The sequence below is a fragment of the Perca fluviatilis genome, chromosome 22 (assembly GCF_010015445.1).
Source record: "Perca fluviatilis chromosome 22, GENO_Pfluv_1.0, whole genome shotgun sequence".
Lineage (NCBI taxonomy): Eukaryota > Metazoa > Chordata > Actinopteri > Perciformes > Percidae > Perca > Perca fluviatilis.
The window spans coordinates 19,986,882-20,000,260 of NC_053133.1; the positions used below are offsets into that span (position 1 = coordinate 19,986,882).

The 13,379-nt window shown below is 42.4% G+C and overlaps 1 protein-coding gene across 3 annotated transcripts in view; it reads right to left on the bottom strand.

Annotated features, from left to right (window-relative positions):
- The window catches only part of tmem108 (transmembrane protein 108), a 40,967-nt gene extending 28,598 nt beyond the window's left edge, over nucleotides 1-12,369 (bottom strand). Inside the window, exon 1 of one of the 3 annotated variants that reach the window (XM_039789951.1) lies at nucleotides 12,021-12,369. The gene's annotated coding sequence lies outside the window, so the exon portion shown is untranslated. The remainder of the gene's footprint in view (nucleotides 1-12,020) is intronic. The other 2 variants (XM_039789952.1, XM_039789953.1) reach the window with 2 other exon arrangements.
- Between the last annotated feature and the right edge of the window lie 1,010 nt (nucleotides 12,370-13,379).

The window sequence follows — 13,379 nt, forward strand, 5'->3', positions numbered from 1 at the left end:
TAAAATAAATATAGCATTTTCAAATAGCTATACAAGCTGATTGAGAGAATTCACTTTCGTAAACTCACATAGGCTACTCAGAATTCTTCTTAAGCTTTGTCCACAGATGGTCGAAGTAATTTAAATATGGATGTTCTGATGATTTTTGACACTGTAAATAATCAGATATATTTTCATGATGATTTATTAAGAAAATAGTGGACAAATGGCCATCACTATTTCTCAAAGCACAAGATGGCGTCTTCAAATTGCTTGTTTTGTCCAAAATCCAAAGAGACTCACTCAGTAAAGATATGAAAGAGAAAGCAGCAAATGTTCACATTTGAGAACGAAATGCTTGGCATCAGCCATGGGCAATATGTGGTAGGGTTAGCCACATAGCTGCCTATGTGTGGCTGTACTTCGGTACACTGATGCTTTAAGCTTAATTGTAGCAGGATGCCAACATTCTCACAATGACAATGCTAACATACTGGTTAGCAGGTATAATGTTTACCATGTTCCCCATCTTAGTGTAGCTAACTTAGCATGCTACCTAGCAGCATGTTAGCATGGTATAAGCAGAAGCCACTCTGCTAGTGTGGCTAAAAATGACTTAGAAATAATAAATGATAATGAAATTGTTGTCTATTAATTTTCTGACACGCAATATATTTCTCTTGAAATGTTGAAAGGCCGTCACAACCATTCATCACCTTGGAAACAATCCCAGTTCCAAAGACATTGATTAATCATTGTTGTCCATGACTGAAACCTTCAATGAGAAACAGCCATCAATATCTTACCGCATACAAAAATAATCCTCGTCTGTGAAACTGGAACACGCAGTTGATAATTGCTGTCCTGCCCACAGGGTCGTGCTGAACCGCTGTGAGCAAAACAAGCAATTATTGTGAATCAGATTTGAAGCCTTCTGTGATGTAACTACATTTACAAACCTCTCTTTCACAACTCTAACACTCCCGAACAGGAGCACACAAGAGGAATATGAGAGGATTCATGTGTTTACGTTGAGGAACTGATGATGGTGATTAATTGCACTGAGCTCTGGTGTCACGTTGAGCAAGTCTGATGCAAGAGGATCAGGAAAGATGAGGGTGAAACTTTACAACCTGCAATTAGTAAATAACGGTGTTGCCATAGGTATGAGGTTCTTAAAGTTTGAAGAGTGTGACGTTCACGTAAGGAGCTTTCTTTCAGACATGCAACATCCATCAAGTAGCTCTCACAGAAGCCTATCGGAGAAATAATGAAGCAATCAGCGCTACCATTCAGCACGCTCATTACCGACGCTAGCCCGGGACGCCCACCACAGCATTTCAGAGTATGTGTGTGTGTCTGTTTTTTTTTAATTCTTTCCAGGAGAAAAATGTCCCACCAACAAATGTTTAATTACCAGAGGATGGAGAGCTTTGGTTTGCCCGTGCCATCACTCATGGCGGAATAAATGAATAGGTAAACAGCAGAGGAAAAAGTTAGACTCAGCATGACACACACACACACACACACACACACACACACACACACACACACACACACACACACACACACACACACACACACACACACGAGTCAGAAGTGTTTAATATTATGGATGAAATGGTGTTTCAATGCTACGGTAGGGAGGAGGTGGAGCTGAGGGCTTGTGGGTGATTTGGTTGGTAAGCTTCACAGAGTATGATTAAGTGATAAACCACAGATGATACACGCCCTTTTTTTCTGACATCAAACGGATAAAATAATGAACATGAAAAGATGATTACTGTATATCATCAGGAAAGTTCATGGTGTTTTTGGTCTCCACCCACTGGGGGACAGAATAAAAGGAAAAACAAACAAAAAGTGTCACATAGTGAGGGCAGAAGATGTCTTCAAATTGCTCTTTTGTGTGAGCAACAGTATAAAAACCTAAATATATTAATTTTATAATGATATAAAACAGAGAAAAGCGGCAAATTGTCAGGTTTGAGAAGACGCAATCAGCATTTTTCAGCACTAGGACTAAATGTTTATTGATTAAACTTGCTTAGTGCCAACTCTTTTTTTGCATTTACCGATAGGATGGAGGGACAAGCTGTGGAATTCAAAAGGTATCCTGTCCTGGGTTTAAACCGCCACGAAGCAGAGTTGCAAAGAGACAAATCTGTGCCAGAAAAAATGAATGTCAATGGCATTCCAGTGACCGGTTTACGGCTATCGTAGTTAAATGTCAAATGCTTGGCCCCGCGGGGAGACAGAGCTTGCCTCAGAGAGAATTTGCAGGTGTCGCTCCCTCTATCACTCTGCTGCCTCTCTCTCCTGTGTGATGTTGGGCATGGGACAATACATCGTGGATGAGCAGCAGGATCTATGATTAGTGGAAGGGTGAAGAATGGAGCTAAAGCTCAGGGGAAAGCAGAGGAGCAGGCCAAACAACATTATTTTAAGAGTTGCTGTGGTGACAGTTTCTTGAAAAGATGACGGAAAAACGGTCACAATTTAAAGGACCATTCCAGTAGTTTGGCACATTGGAGCTAATTTACTACAAATCCCTTACACATCACAGCTAACCATTTTGCAATCCATGAAACTATGTTTTCGAACTTTTTTGTCATTGTCGTTTAGGCATCATTATTTATGCATCATTATTATAAAATCACACTTCTTTTTTCCCTCTGAATGATGTAATCCATCTCATTGAACATCATGTCTGCATTCATTTTGATCAACATTACATTATTGTTGAAATGGTTAGAAGTAGAACCACCCACCATTGATGAATGGATTGAAATTGTCTATGAGATTTATGTTATGGAGAGGATATCTTTTTTTATAAGATCTGGACCAAATGGACTAAGTATCTAAAACCAATCAGATCTGATTTCATTTGACTGTACTTGTGCTTTATGTGGGCCTGCCCTCTTTTTTATGTGATGTTTTGATTACCCGAGATGGTGCGTTCCCTGGTTCTGTTCTACTTTGTTATTGTTCCCAACAGGAATAAGTAGTGGTCCTTAAAAAATCCCAGAAGGGCAATATGGTCAAAATCAACTGAACTTTTTGCATCCATCCCTATCCCTAAGGTTGTAATCAATGTATGTGATGGAAATTTGCCTTTCCAAATAAAAAGATAATTTCAAAATTACATTATTGTTGTCAGGATTAACATGTTGAGTCCTCTCATCTAACTCTCCCAGGATTATAACTTTAAGGAAGTAACATTTGCAAACACAATGGCATGGTCCTTGAAGTCTGCAACTGTGTGCAAAGGAAACAGTCCAACAGAACCAGATGCATAAACTCTCATTACAGTGTTGAGAGAGGGAGGGAAAAAAGCATTGCAGTTCCTACGGCATGTTTGACACATCGTATACCACAGCGAGCTGCAGTGTTTTTACAGCAAAAACAGCCTGCGTGTGACCAATTTATTTGCAGCTTAACAAACCCAAAACGTCAAGTCATCTCTTCTCTTCAAAGGACACTCTCCTCTTTAGGGAGGGAGGAGGGGGAGTCATTCCAGCAGCTTCAGCAGTCGTTCACAACAGTGCCATTCTCAGTATGAGATAATCTGGGTATGAACATGGATCTTTTGGTACAGTGGATCAGGGGCAGAACCATATGAAAGTAGAACTGTGAAGTTAGCAGCGAAAGAGAGCGAAGAACGCTTTAAACAGGAAATATGTCCACGTGTCTTGTGTTTGACGTAAAGCCAGAAGTCTGCCTAGTGGCTGTCCACTCACATTTTGCTGTTGCCATGTTGCTCCTTTCTGCTGCCAGTGCTGTACTCGCTCCAGCATCAACATCCTCGCTACACGATAATGCCACTGTCTCCATGGTGATGTAGCTGCCACAAACCACCATCCCTGCTGCCACCACTACCAGCAACACATTCACACACACAAACCAGGCGATATCCCACTGTGTCATTTTTGCTGTGTTTTTTTTTTTTTTTTTTTAAATGCTGCTCTGTGTATGTAAAGTAATTTGCAGGGCCAACGCCTCGCTCCATCTTATTCAGTATTAATGCTGTCTCAGATTACTAGACAGCTTTCCAGCCCCCCAGGGCCACTGATCTTTTAGACAAGAGAGTGAGACGGAGGAGGAGAATGGGAGCAAAACCACATAAACTGCTCTCTAATTTGGGGTGACAAGCGCAGATAGTTTAATATTTGAGGAGTTCTTCCAGAGGTTGTTAATGCAATGATTGCGATAAAAATGTCAGCTCCCACGACACCTTTTGCAAGGACGGCATTAGAGACATGAGCTGTGTTCGAAACCGCTCCCTATATAGTGCGTTTGCCATTTTGTAGTGGTGTTCGAATTCGCCGCGGTTCATTTCATTCACTATATAGTCCACTATAAAATACCCACAATGCACAGCTAGTTTGAGTGTACATATGATGTAGCCTACATTTAACTCCCGTATACCACAATGCAGCGCGGTCATGTTTTCCCGGAGGAGAAGAAGAAGCAGAAGTCACCGCGAAAACTGAAAAGGAGAAATGGAACGGGCTTTCGTTTCTTAACAGTAGAAATGTTACATGTAAAATATACAACCTTTTACTATTCTCCTGAGTGCTCGGTTTGTTTCAGGGACGTATTAGAATTATTTTAGTTTCGGTTTGTTTACACGATGCTGGGCGCGCCCGCCTCCGTCACACACATAACCGCCGCATCTACTGACGATGTGTTTTCAGTGAAGTGTCCGACATCTCGTTTGGTCATTCCCTATATAGTTCACTATTTAATAAACACTATATAGGGAATAGTGAGTAAGTGAATGAGGGGACGGTTTCGAACACAGCTATACTGTAGCCATGACTTCTGGCTAACATGCTTTAGCGGTCATGTAGCCTAAGAGTTCCTAGGAAAACCACCTTTCCTGTGCTTTTGTTATAAAGAGCAGTTTGGCACTCTATCGCAGTCTGACAAATCTTCCTCCTTCCGTCTCTTCTTTCATTTACTTTTACCTCATGTGACCTGGACGAGGACTTGGCTCTTGTCTTGCCAAGCACTGTACATGAGCAACATCAGCCCCGCTGCTTTTCAGCCCATCAATCAGGTTCTCCAGCAGCCATGAAATGAGCCATATGCGGCATGGGTAGGGCAGAGAGAGAAAACAATGGTTTTATATTCTCAAGAGCACCAGATTTCCTTTCCTGGCATTCAGACTGCCTCAACTCAGACTCAAACAGCGTGAAAAAGGGTAGGAAAAGAAAATGCTTCGATTAAGGTATAAGGGTAAAATAGAGATGACCAAACGTTTAAGACAAGATAGGGGAGTTGTTCCCCCGTCACCTCAATCCTCCACAACAATTAGCTGCTGACAGTGACATAGGGCGCAATAATACGCTCTACCATGGGGAGGGGGCTCCTCAGTCCCCAGCATATGGTGCCACTTTAATCCGCAGCCTCTATCAGATGAGTCTGGACAGAAAACAAGGTTTGATTTTAACTGAATGAAGATTGGAGGCCGGATAAAACAAAGGACTATGAATACACTTTGCTGTATCCAAAGACTATGACTGACAAGAATTCATAAATTATAAGTGAGATGCTTTTTGGTGTTATGAGAAGTTCAGCGCTAAAAGAACTAAATGTAAATGGACTGTTTTTATATAGAGCTTTTCTAGTCTTAACGACTACTCAAAACGCTTTCACATAGTACAGGAAACATTCACACACTGTGGCTGAGGCTGCCATACGAGGTGCCACCTGCTCATCAGATAAACATTCACACACATTTAGGGGCAATTCGGGGGCAATTCGGGGTTCAGTGTCTTGCCCAAGGACACTTCGACATGAGACTGCAGGGCAAGGGATCGAAACGCCAACCTTCCGATCGGCAGGCGACCGCTCTACCACTGAGCCACAGCCGCCCGAATATCCTGATTGAAAAAGTTGTCAAGGAAACAAAAGACTAGAAGCTCTTTCTTTTTTTTTTCTCTCTGGTTGAGAGGGTGGTGATTTGCTTCCTTGTTTGCCGGGGTCACAACCTGCCCTCCATTAGAGGCATTAATCCTCATAGGTGAGCCAGCCTCAGACCCCGTAATTATCAGGCTGACACCTGCTAGTATTGTTCCCCTCTATCACATGACCCCTAGGCTGGGTTTGTAGGGGTAACGTGTGCCCCCCTGGACCATTTCTCCTCCCACCAGGCCCTGTCATAATCCTATTAGGCCCAGTCATCTGTGCTGCATAAAAAAAAAATTGGATGATTGATCCTAAAACACCAACCCTCTGTGTCCCGAGGTTGCTTACAGAGGAGTCTCTGTGTTTCACTTTTCACATGTGGGTATTAAACACTTCTCCGCCACAAAATATGAGAAAGATTTTATCCTTCTATTCTATGCTTTTTTATTTTATTTTGTGTGACAAGACAGTTGGATTAAAGGGGCAAACTGATCAAATAGAGAAAGATAGTTACTGTTTTGTGATTAGGAGGTAACGGTTATGCTTAAAGGTCTTGCCTGTGAAAAAAAACCAGAAAATGAGGAGAATTCCGGCAAATTTTTACTTAAATCTTGATCGCTATAAATACGCGAGTACAGTCGATAGAAAGAAAAACGAGCCGAATCGGTGCGGTCAACACGGAATAGCTGCAGCTACGTCTACGAGCTTCCACTTCGACAGCAGCTGTCGGGGCAAGTTTCAGAGTGCCTTTGTGCCTCTTAACAGACACAAAATACAATTAAAATGTTTGTGCAACATGAACAGGGCCCTTATGGGACAACAAGATGTGTTTTCAACTCCGACATTGTTTAAATTCACCTACCTGGTCTCTATTCTGCTGGTAGCTAGCTCGCCCTGCTAGCTGCTAGCTGCCATGTGTTCAGTCATGTTTCTGTGATAATCATCACGCAGCAGTTCCGTGTGTATTTGTAGCTCATCCATTTTGTGTGTGATCGATCTGGTGTTAGTGAGTAGGAGGCTTGGCAGTGACGATCTGTGTGGTAGTTCCCTTAGCCGGACTAGCAGGCCCGACCGGCATCCTTGCTTCTCAGAGCAATCTGCACACTGTTTACCTTTTCCTGCTACGACGGGACTTCATTGCGAGACTAGAGCTAGCCTTCAGTAACGCTATGACTGTGCAAGCCACGGGCATCATTTGGACCATTTCCATGTAGTTACATTAGTCACTGATATGGTCATAATCACTACAGTGCTCAATTACCTATTTTTGAGGAGGAATAAACTTCAAGTTTTCGTCGCGAAGGCATGACCTGTCCTCTGGAGGACATAGCCAGAACAGCATGCGCTCGGTGGATTGTCGTGGGGAGCGGGAGGCGACGAAGGCGGGGAGAAAGCAGAGGATGCCGGTCGGGCCTGCTAGCCTGGCTAAGGGAACTACCACACAGATCGCCACTGCCAAGCCTCCTACTCACCAACACCAGATCAGAGACATTTTAATTGCATTTTGTGTCTGTTTAGCTGAGTGGAAGCTCGTAGAAATAGCTGCAGCTACTCTGTGTTGACCGCACTGATTCGGTATCGGTGATTCGATTTTTTTTTCTATCGACTGTACTCGCATATTTATAGCGATCAAGATTAACGTAAAAATTGCCCGGAATTCTCCTTAAATAGACTGAGGGGATAAAGACTTGTTCCTTATATGGGCTCTGTGAAAACTTTTAAAAACAGATGAAATCCTTTTTGGCTTTCAATTAATGTAATTTATATTATTTTCTAATAATAATTGTATTATTCTTAATGGTCTCTGTTTTTACTTTCATTTATATAATTTATTTTATTATCTACTGTCTTTTTATTTTCTATTTGGCCTTGTTTTAATGTGTTACATTTTGTTGTAAAGTAAAGCTAGCAATTGTAAAGTGTGAGCTTCATCTCTTGCATGAAAAGTACTCTATATTATATTTTCTCTATGTTTTTTTAAGCATTTGCACTTCAGATATATAGGTTGATTTATTGCATGATTTTAAAATAGTACTGCAACAGACTAGCTTTTCTACCTTTCTTCACATGTTTATAGACTTGTGTGTGAGCAATGTAACCCTTAAAACACTGAAAAATCCACTAGGTATTATAGTGCAGCACTTAGAGATCATCCTGTAGTTTGACATAAGCAGGTTAAATATTTCAGATTTTAATACTTCTGAACAAACCTTTATTAAATAAATCTAGTCAAACAACCCATGCCAGCGGCTCTGTGAGGCTAAATGCTAACGTCAGCATACTCACAAGCTCACAGTGACAAGGTTAACTTGCTGATGTATAGCAGGTGTAATGTTTACCACGTTCAACATCTTAGTTTAGTTTTTATAGCATGCTAAACACAAAGCACACATGCGGCTGATGGGGAATTGAAGATATTCAGTTATAAACTAAGTATTGGACAAATTAAACATTTGACCTGCTGGTGGTAAATTAAGGGATGACCAAAGTTATTCATCCCGAGGGGAACATGAATGCCTGGACTAAATCCCATGGCAATGTATGTGTTAGTGGTTCAAATTTCACTTAAAATAACACATGTGAATCTCATGGTGGCCCAACAGGAAAAGTCAGAAGAACACCAAAGTCATTAGGATACATCATTCGGGAACCATGAATGTTTGTACCTACAATTCTGCCAATCCCTCTAGCAGATGTTGAGATATTTCACTGGATAAGTGAAAACTTTGACCTGCAGGGGGCTCTGCAAAGTCAGGGGATCACCAAAGTCTTTAGGGTCCATCCTCTTGGCACCAAGAATGTCTGTACAAAATGTCATGACAATCTTTCAAATAGTTGTATAGTTTTCAGTGATGGACCAACTGACATTGCCATCCCCAGAGCCAGGCTGCTTGTTGTGGTAGGGGATGCTTAACACACACACGGCTATCAAGAAATGTTCATCACATTTGTTGCATCACACCTGCTCGGTTCACAACGCCAATTAGATCTCATTTTCTCACTTCAATCACCTGGTATACCTGTGACATTTTTACTGGATACCAACAACAACAACAACTGAAAGTGAAACGTATGCTTACAGCTCCATCATTTTGCTTCAGCTTGAATGTGTGGAGAAATCTCCTTTTTCCCTACTCAAAGCCAAAAACAAGCCTTTGTGTGAATTTTAACTCTCTGGGGATCTACTGAACATGTTCCTCAGCCTGCTGTATTAGCTCTATTAATACCCCCAAAATCTCTAAAGCAATACTCACAAATCGCTTTACATAACACCTTAACAACAGCTATTTCCTGTGGAGGAACCTTATGGGCCCCTCCTGGCACAGAGGGTGACCATCAGTGGGTGGAGGTGCAGATTGGAGTGGCATGGCTGCAGCTGAGGAATGTGAGGAATTCCCCCTTGTAAACACCTCATGCTCGAATGGTCGCCACATTCTTATCTCCCCGTGCCCATCGCCCCCTTTCATCATCATAATGGTTAGTTATTCATTACCAACTACCTGCTTTTCCTGTGCCTGCTCAGGGCAGGTGGGGTTACTGCTACTCAAGTCTTTTTTTTTACCTAAGGCACCTATATTATTCAACCCCCAATGCTCAGATACTACTGTATGCGTTATGGTTTTCAAATGTTAATACTTCGAAAGAGAGTGTTTTTTTTTTTTAAGCACTACCAGCCCAGGCTCCCTCTGGTCCTATGGGGATGCTCTTTAGTTGATAGGATCATAAGTGGCCCGGGGGGCGGGTATTTTAATTCTTGGTTGAATAGAGTGGCTTTTGCTTGCTTTTCAGCGTGGCACCTCCCCCCGTGGTTCCTGTATACGAGCCCCGATCTCAGCTTAAATGAAATTCATTTCAATAACAGCTGAGGGCCTTCGTTAATACTGCCTGGCATTTAGAAAACACAGGAAAGGAAATGATTCAAGCACAGGCCTGCTTTTTCCTCCCTTTGCTTAGGTGAAATCCTGTTTTGGCCACATGCTGTTTTGTCAGGCCAGACTAAGGTGCGAAGTCCATCCTGAGCACATACTGTGCAGCATGAGGGGCCCATGGGGGCTGCATTCCACCTCATGGTGTACCACTCTCTACCAGTCATGAGGGACGCTTACTTACAAGCATGAAACCCACTCACACTGCCATAGCTACATTCCCCAACAGTTTCCCATCAGTTGGACATTCTGCTGCAAGAGTCAGAAAACAGATTTTCCCTTTTCCTGGAACTTCCCTGATACGTTTGTTTAAGGGAGGTCTGTTGCTCTGGATGAGAAAGCTGATAGTTTCCGTGTGTTTTTCCGTGTTAATGTAGACTTTTCCTGACATTGGCGATAAGAGAGCAGCTGTGGAGACTGTTCAGCAGCTGCCCTCTAAAAAATCTACCTAATGTTGACATGAGATATCGCACCAAATAGGAAGCTGTTGAAATGGCTGACTTTGGCCTCCATCATACAGGATGTCAGAAAGAATTGGCAGGATTTGTCGGCAAAATCCTCTAAAAAATTTCCTCTTTATGTCATTCATCCAGTCTTGACTTTATAAGATTCCATGACACTGTTTTGGGAGGTTTCACATAAGCAAATCAAGGGCCAGTTATCAACGGTGTCATGTGCTATACAGACTGTGAAGCCCATTGGGACAAAGTTGTGATTTCTGTATTTTTTTTTTCGCGATAAATCAATCAATCAATTGCTTAGTCTATAAAATGTAAGGACATTTTGAAAAATACCGATCACATATTTCCGGAGCCCAAAGCAACGTTCCTTCAATTACTTCTATTTCTAAACAACTTATAAAAAAACATTAAAATATTATAGCAGTGGTCCACCACCAATATTGCAACAAATATTGAATGGATTTTAATGAAATTTTGTTTAGGTATTCATGGTCCCCAGATGACGAATCCTTAAAATTTTGGCAAATCTTCTGACTTTTTCTCTGGTGCCACAATGAGGTTCACGTGTGTGGTCTTACGTAAAACGTCTTGACAATACTGACATCTGGTAAATACATTTATGTTCCCCCGAGGATGAATTCTAACAACTTTGGTAATTCCTTATGACACAAATCGTCTTTATGTATCAAATTACATTCAATAAAAGTTGACAGAGTTTGCAGCCCTGCATGATATCTCTGCAGATATATGGCTGGTCGCCGAGCATTGTGTACAAGGAATAAATGTCCTCATTACTGTTAAGTGCTTTGCTCATATGTTCCCTAATACCCATTCATGGTACCACAGCATGTCAGCTCGTCCCGAGGAAGCTGTCAGCTACAGATGTCAATACCCCTGCTGACCCCTCTCCCTCCCCCCACCACTGCACACACATGGCACTGGAGGATTGTCCCCCAGAACAAAGGAATGGGGGCTTTCTGTGGAGAAAAGGCAACCAAACATTCTTTGCACAATGGAGAGTGGCCGGCAGGTTCAATTAGTACACACTTTACTCTATACTCTATACATCTCACTGTGCTTGAAAACAATGCTGGAACTCCATACTCATATGGGGTATTTGGTGATGCCGGTTTGTTCATGGTGATCTTACATTTTAAGAGAGTTTCTCCTATTGTTGCTGCCATGTTGCCTGAGAAATAAACCACTTGAAGGGCACTTAGGGCAGAGATCCTCAAGTTGCAAAATTGATGGCTCTCCAAAAACTTTAAACTCCTTGTTTTTGGAAGTAAACAAGCCTACTGCTGGAAATAAACTGGGACTACAGCCAGCCACTGCTGGGATCTTTACCATTAATCTTTCCAAGAATTAAGCGGCACCCAAAGTCTAATGAAACATTTCAGAGCACATTTTCTTAATTGACCACGATACTTTCGGTTTTTTTAGGATTGCCAAGAGACTGAGACGATATTGAATCCCAAACATGAATCAACCATTACATTAACTATACCACCATATATTGGGATCGGTTGCAGTGATAGTTGGATGCAGCACTGACAGGGATTTGATGCTCGTGTCTGTGACAGTCACTGCTCATAACTGCCAGCAGGATTTCAACAAATCGGATGCTCAACATAATCAATACGCAGAGTTATTGTACAGAGCAGCCAATACAACACACTGCAGGTACTTAGCAGAGGGCGAGCTGTCTGATCTGAAGTAGAGAATAAACTGATGTACTTACCTATTATACACAAGGTGCGCCGTAACGTCGGGTACTTGGCGTATCCGAGAGAAATGAAACCCCAAAGCTGTGTCACACTTCACACCAACCAGGCGCACATGTTGCCAGTCCCCACCGAGAATGTCACAATCATGAGCTGCAACAAGAAGCCAAGTGAAGCTCACTGCAGGAGCGGACCGTGTCGTTGTGGGTCGCCGCACAGCGTGTCCAGCCGCTGGATGAGATGCGTATAGGGCGCCACCCTTTGCCGGACCTCTGGGACTCTGCGCCCACCTTTCCGCTCTCAGCCGTGACGCCGTAAACAGCGTGACATGAAGCGAACTCTCTACCTCAAGGCAGCGTGATCCGCGCGGCCACTGCTGATGAAACTGTGATCCGTGATCGCTCGTTAATGCGTGGTGCGCAATTAAAGAGACGCGCAGGACGCCGGTACCACCCACTAAAGGAGGCTTTCGTGGTGAGTTGTACGGACAGGGAATTTTAATGAGGACTGCTGCAGAGTTTCCCTCCCTTGTTCAGAGAGTCGTGCTCGCCCTGTTCTGAATCCAACTGTCCCGACAAGAAAACCTTAAAGTTACCTTACAGGAGAGGAGGCGGCGGAATGACGAAATAAAGCGTCAATGAAACTCAACTGAGATTAGCCCGCGGGACACCTGTTGACTGATATACCGACTCAGTGGACGAACCAACCAAAGCCAACTGTGCAGTGATATTGTACTATTTCATCTCTACAAAGCCTCTCGTGGTGCACTGCTGCGGAAACTGTAGGCTGACTTTAAAGCCGCAGGATCTTTGATAGACAAGCTTTTAGAGCAGCTGGACACAACACATGTGCTGTATGTGACATGGTTCATTGATTAATGAGTAATCCTTTAATTGATTAACTAAGTACAACTATGTTATACAGTTTCTCTTTTGGATTAATTTGCTACACTGGCAACACAAAATGTGTTTGTCCATTAGCATTAATTGAAGCTATTAATAAATATCGCAGATAATGTCCTGCAGGCTACAGTGGGTTTCTTCTTTTCCCTGATAGGTTTAATCTATTTTTAATCTGACGACTAAATCAGGGTTGGCTAAACCTTTTAGTGTGAGTTACACTAAAATAGACTCACATAAGACTTCTGATCAGTTTAGTGCAAAGTGATACACCTTAGTGGTTCTCAACCTGGGGGCCGGGACCCATCAATTGGGGTCCCAAGATATATCTAAGGGGTCGCAAGAAGATGAACTGGGTAAGAAAGTTAACAAAACATTTTTTGTTTGTCATTTTATTCTGCTCGATAGTTTTATTTCTCCGGGTCTTAAATGTAAATATCTGAAAACGACTGGTGGGACAGCTCATAACTTATTGTC